Genomic DNA, 7,204 nt, shown 5'->3' on the forward strand with positions numbered 1-7,204 from the left:
CCCAAGGCACCTAGGGGTGCCTTCCACCACATGGACTCTTCCATGGTGGAAACCCTAGGCGCATGGGCCTATAGGGGCTGGTGCCCTTGGCCCATCTAGGCCAAGGCGCACCCCCTACAGCCCATGTGGCCCCCCAGGACAGGTGGCCCCACCCGGTGGACCCCCGGGACCCTTCCGGTGGTCCCGGTACAATACCGATAACCCCGAAACTTGTCCCGATGCCCGAAATAGCACTTCCTATATATAATTCTTTACCTCCGGACCATTCCGGAACTCCTCGTGACGTCCGGGATCTCATCCGGGACTCCGAACAACATTCGGGTTTCTGCATATACAAATCTTCATAACCCTAGCGTCACCGAACCTTAAGTGTGTAGACCCTACGGGTTCGGGAGACAAGCAGACATGACCGAGACGACTCTCCGGTCAATAACCAACAGCGGGATCTGGATACCCATGTTGGCTCCCACATGCTCCACGATGATCTCATCGGATGAACCACGATGTCGAGGATTTAATCAATCCCGTACGCTATTCCCTTTGTCTATCGATATGTTACTTGCCCGAGATTCGATCGTCGGTATCCCAATACCTCGTTCAATCTCGTTACCGGCAAGTCACTTTACTCGTACTGTAATGCATGATCCCGTGACCAGACACTTGGTCACTCTGAGCTCATTATGATGATGCATTACCGAGTGGGCCCAGTGATACCTCTCCGTCATACGGAGTGACAAATACCAGTCTTGATCCATGTCACCCAACAGACACTTTCGGAGATACCCGTAGTCTACCTTTATAGTCACCCAGTTACGTTGTGACGTTTGGCATACCCAAATCACTCCTACGGTATCCGGGAGTTACACGATCTCATGGTCTAAGGAAAAGATACTTTGACATTGGAAAACTCTAGCAAACGAACTATACGATCTTGTGCTATGTTTAGGATTGGGTCTTGTCCATCACATCATTCTCCCAATGATGTGATCTCGTTATCAATGACATCCAGTGTCCATAGTCAGGAAACCATGACTATCTGTTGATTAACGAGCTAGTCAACTAGAGGCTCACTAGGGACATGTTGGTGTCTGTTATTCACACATGTATTACGATTTCCGGATAACACAATTATAGCATGAATAAAGACAATTATCATGAACAAGGAAATATAATAATAATGCTTTTATTATTGCCTCTAGGGCATATTTCCAACAGAAACGTCAACTAATCATGCTAAACAAGATAAAACGAATGACGATGATAAGGAGAAAATTGAGCTCCTAACTAAAGAGGTAAACACTCTTAAGTTAGCTCATGAAACTATCTTAGGGGATCATGGAGAACTTTTGAGGACCCATGAGAAGTTACGCTTTGAAAAGCTCAATCTTGAGCAAGAGCATGAGTTCTTAAATGCAATCAATGATGATCTTCATAAGAAAAGTTCTTCTTACATTTCCAAGCGTTTACTCTTATCTACTTACATGCCTCAAGTCAAGTCTAGTAACAAAAACAAGAAGGATTCTTTCTCTAGTAGTAACAATCATCATGTTAGACCCAATATTGTTGCTTCTAGTAGTTATCTTGATTCCAATAATGATTCTCTTAGCCAAGTTACACTTGATCAAGAAAATAGCTTATTGAAGGGAATTATTGAGAAAGGTGTTTACAAGAGCCTTGCCGGGAGTAAGCAATTCGAGGAAATTGTACGCAAGCAAGGAAGGCACCGGAAGAATCAAGTTGTTGGTTTTGAACGAAAGTTCAATGCCAATGGAGTTGAGTGGGAAGAAGATCAATACCCCAAGACAAAGTTTGTTCCTCAACCAGAGAAGTATGATCCTACTTCCTTCAAGGGGACACAAGCTCAAGATGATCTTCCACCACAAGACCACAAGCAAAAAGGCAAGGACAAGCTTCAAGAGGAGATTGATGCATTTGAAGAAGCTCCTAAGGCCTTGGTCAAGTGGGTTCCCAAGACTACGTCAAGTTCTACTTCATCAAGTACGACTACAACTCCAAGGATTCCCATCAAGATGATGTGGATCCCGAAGAATAAGAACTAGAGAGTTCTTGAGGGTGACTCCGCCAACATACTTTACTCATATCATTTTGGCAAGAACAAGTGCAATCAACTTCCACATCTTGCAATAGTTCAAGGAGTCACAAACCCTCATGTTGGTAAGGCAAGGGACAAGGTAACCTAATGCTTTCATGGACATCATCTTGTGTGTGCATCACTCTATGTCTGTGGATATACTTGTTTGTTTCTTGTGGGACTAACCCGTGTCGGTATTGAAAGTGCAACTCACTCCAAAGGATTGCTCCAAATGATCTTCATCAACATTGAGCATCCACATCTTCAACACCTACATGTAGTCATCATCGACAAAACCCAAGGTTAGTTCATCCCTCTAAGGGGGGATCTCACATCTAGGGGTATCTTTACTCTAAGAATTGAGTCAAAGCAACTCTAATTGTGTGAACATATCAATGCATTATGTAAAAGTGGTAACCCCTCTTGAGCTTAAACGATGAGTATGACCTATGATCAAATGTTCTCATTTGACTCCTAAGTCAATATACTCATATATAGATGACCTAGTCATCGCCAATTGTTTGATAGATGCTAGAATTGGTTGTGCATGCTTTGCCACATATTTCATTTGCCATTTTATTGTGTGAGCATGTTGGTTGCATATTTAACTCACTCGAGGGCATCCACTTGTTGCTTTGATTGATTGGCTTCTTTTTCTTTTGCCAAGTGGATGAACAAGAATGCCTAAGAACCTTCTCTAGCTATCTATGCTTTTCTTGTCTCAAACTCTATTCATGCTACATCACAAAATTTGATCAAGTCAGATTTGAACCACTCTATGTGAGGAGCACTCGGAGTCCCCGATTCGTCTTAGACTTAAACTTACAAAATTTCTTTGTGCGTTTCGGTCTGACCGATTCTTCCATTTCGGTCATACCGAGATCACTAAGTCGATCTAGGGTTTTCATCTCGGTGCAACCGATTTGACCTTTTCGGTCTCACCGAGTTGCTGTAACTGTCAACAGTTATGCATCTCAGTGCCACCGAGTTGTTCCACTCGGCCACACCGACGGGTCGGGCTATATATACTCACGGGCAAAAATTTGGAAACTTTCTCCAAACCCCTTCGCCCGCGCATAGCTCGCTCTCCCCCAGGGTCTCCGGATCATCGCCAGCCGCCTCCAGTCGCTGGTCTCTACCGCTGTCAACGGAATTCAACCCCGCCGTTGCCGCCATAGCGAGTTCATCGCCAAACTAGGGTATGGACTCGAGATTGCAATGTAAACTCTCTGTTTCCTTTTAATAACATTTCGGTCCCACCGAAAAGAGCAAACCGGTCCCACCAAGTTTACCAGACCAACTCTCTGGTTAGCTTATTACAAAAATCGGTCTCAGCGAGTTTGTGTAATCGGTCTCACCGAGATTACGTTATGCCCTAACCCTAACCATATCGGTTCTACCGAGTTGCATGTCGGTCCCACCGAAAACCATAACGGTCACTAGGTTTACTAAATCGGTCTGACCGAGTTTGTTGATTCGGTCCCACCGAGATTGGTAAATTGTGAGTAACGGTTAGATTTTGTGTGGAGGCTATATATACCCCTCCACCTCCTCTTCATTCGTGGAGAGATCCATCAGAATGAACCTACACTTCCAACTTACCATTTCTGAGAGAGAACCACCTACTCATGTATTGAGGCCAAGATATTCCATTCCTACCATATGAATCTTGATCTCTAGACTTCCCCAAGATGCTTTCCACTCAAATCTTCTTTCCACCAGATCCAAATCCTGTGAGAGAGAGTTGAGTATTGGGGAGACTATCATTTGAAGCACAACAGCAAGGAGTTCATCATCAACACACCATTTGTTACTTCTTGGAGAGTGGTGTCTCCTAGATTGGCTAGGTGTCACTTGGGAGCCTCCGAGAAGATTGTGGAGTTGAACCAAGGAGTTTGTAAGGGCAAGGAGATCACCTACTTCGTGAAGATCTACCGCTAGTGAGGCAAGTCCTTCGTGGGCGACGGCCATGGTGGGATAGACAAGGTTGCTTCTTCGTGGACCCTTCATGGGTGGAGCCCTCCGTGGACTCGCGCAACCGTTACCCTTCGTGGGTTGAAGTCTCCATCAATGTGGATGTACGATAGCACCACCTATCAGAACCATGACAAAAACATCCGTGTCTCCAATTGCGTTTGAATTCTCCAAACCCTTCCCCTTTATATTCTTGCAAGTTGCATGCTTTACTTTCTGCTGCTCATATACTATTTGCATGCTTGCTTGAATTGTGTGAAGATTTCTTGACATATGCTAAGATAGCTAAAATCTGCCAAAGACTAAAATTGGGAAAAGGTTAAGTTTTTAATTGGTCAAGTAGTCTAATCACCCCCGTCTAAACATACTTCCGATCCTACGACCCACCAGCTACACCTTCACACGGAAGGAAGTGCGTCCGGGACAAAAAATATGATTCGCCCCCCTGACTGCTGGGACCCAACAACTACACCTTCGCATGCAAGGAAGTGCGTCCGGGCAAAAAAAACACAAAACGATTCGCCCCCCTGACTGCTGGGACCCACCAACTACATCTTCGCATGCAAGGAATTGCCTGACAGTCGGGACCCACCTGGTCGAAGCGTACGTACCATTGTCATTCTGGTCGCGAACGTGTACGTACATATATACTGGTCGATGTAGAGGCACGCACGTGTCGTAGTAGAGGCGCGCACGTAGCATGTACACGTACGTACAACGGCCAGGGTGCAAGAAAGAAAATACGGCCACGTATGTGTACATACGGGCGGGGTCTCGAACGCCTACTCGCGCATACGTATGGCTAGGGCTCGTGTACATGGCTGGGTCGGAACGGAGAAACAGTGTCGTCGTCATGTTCATGGGGAGGCAACGGAATGCGTCGTGTTCATGGGGAGGCAACGGAATGTGTCGTGTTCATCGGGAGGCAACAGAACGCGTGGGAGCCAACCGGATGGGTTAGAACAGAATGCATCGTCGTGTTCATCGGGAGGGCTTGGACGGAACAGGCGATGGAAACGAGGCCTGGCGTACCACAGAACGGAGGAAACGACCTTGTGTTCGACCGGCCACGTTCGAAACGGGATCCTGTTCATCGGGAGGGGTGTGGCGTACCGCAAAACGGAGGAAACGGACCTCCTACGATCGAAACGGGGGTCCTGTTGATCGGGAGGGGTGTGGCGTACCGCAAAACGGACGAAACGGACCTCCTACGGTCGAAACGGGGGTCCTGTTGATCGGGAGGGGTGCGGCGTACCGCAAAATGGACGAAACGGACCTCCTACGGTCGAAACGGGGGTCCTGTTGATCGGGAGGGGTGTGGCGTACCGCAAAACGGATGAAACGGACTTGTGTTGGAGCGCTACGGTCGAAACAGGGGTCCTGTTCACCGGGAGGGGTGTGGCGTACCGCAAAACGGGACAACACGGGATACTGTTCATCTCCACCATCGACCTCCTCCAGCCTCCACGGGCTCCTGTTCATCCAGCCTCCACCGCGCGCTACTCCACCGGCTACTGTTCAACCACCCCTCCACGGGTACCCCTCCACCGTCTACTGTTCATCCAGCTCTCCACACCATGGGGTCCTGTTCATCCAGAGGCAACGCCACCACTCACTGTTCATCCACCCCCACCGCAACGCTCACTGTTCATCCAGTCGATTGGCTTCAGTTAGCAGCAGTAGCGAAGGAATTGCTCGATCGGGTTCAGTTAACAGCCATCGATCGATCGCTCGGGTTTAGTAACGCGTAGCCTGCAGTGCAATCGCTCGGGTTCAGTTAGAGCCCAACGCCTCACTCGGGTTTAGTTAGAGCCAACGCCTCGCACACACACGCGTATGTGTACGAGAGAAACGTGCATCGCTCGGCCCCCGACCTCCCACCGTAACCGGGAACTCCCCGAAACTTTCCTCGCCCTCTCTTCTACCACGGTTTTTTCCGTCATGGACGGCCCAAAGAATGTCATGCAACTGCGTCTCCGGCCCGCCCAGGACGAAAAGCCCATTTTCTGTCATGATTTTTTGACATAGAAGTAGGAGCCCACCACATCTACGATGACACCGGTTTTTGTCACAGTTATCATCATAGAAGTGTCATATGTATGACAGAAAAAAAAATTGTTCGGCCCAAAATGTCACGGATGTGTCTTTTTTTTGTAGTGTATTGTTGATCGGAAATGATGTAGAATTTATGGAAAGCATATAAGGTTGTTTGAAAGGTGTTTTTCAATAAAAAACCTGGATTAAGCTACTTGAACATTGAGCATCAAGATCTATACCGATAGATCAAAATCGCTTGATAGTACTTTACCATGACAAGATTTTGAAGGAGTTCAAAATATATCAGAAAAGAAGGAGTTCTTGGCTATGTTATAAGGTGTGAGTATTGAGTAAGACTCAAGACCTGACCATGGCAGAGAGAGAGAAAGGACAAAGGTCGTCCCCTATGCTTTAGACGTATGCTATATATGCTCTGTACCGCACCTGAAGTGTGCCTTGCCATGAGTCAGTCAAGGGGGTACAAGAGTGATCCATGAATGGATCGTAGGACAACGGTCAAATTTATCCTTAGTAACTAGTGGACTGAGGAATTTTCTTGATTATGGAGGTGGTAAAAGAGTTTGTCATAAAAGGTTACGTCGATGCAAACTTTGACACTAATCTGGACGACTCTGAGTAGTAAACCGGATTCATATAGTAGAGCAGTTATTTGGAATAGCTCCAAATAATGCATGGTAGTTGCATCTACAAGATGACATAGAGATTTGTAAAGCACACACGGATCTGAAAGGTTCACACCCGTTGACTAATAACCTCTCTCACAAGCGAGATATGATCAAACACCATGGGTGTTAGATTCATTACAATCACATAGTGATGTGAACTAGATTATTGACTCTAGTGCAAGTGGGAGACTATTGGAAATATGTCCTAGAGGCAATAATAAAATGGTTATTATTATATTTCCTTGTTCATGATAATTGTCTATTGTTCATGCTATAATTGTATTAACTGGAAACCGTAATACATGTGTGAATACATAGATCACTACATGTCCCTAGTGAGCCTCTAGTTGACTAGATCGTTAATCAATAGATGGTTATGGTTTCCTGACCATGGACATTGGATATCGTTGATAAT

Source organism: Triticum aestivum, chromosome 3B (genome assembly GCF_018294505.1).
Source record: "Triticum aestivum cultivar Chinese Spring chromosome 3B, IWGSC CS RefSeq v2.1, whole genome shotgun sequence".
Classification (NCBI taxonomy): Eukaryota; Viridiplantae; Streptophyta; class Magnoliopsida; order Poales; family Poaceae; genus Triticum; species Triticum aestivum.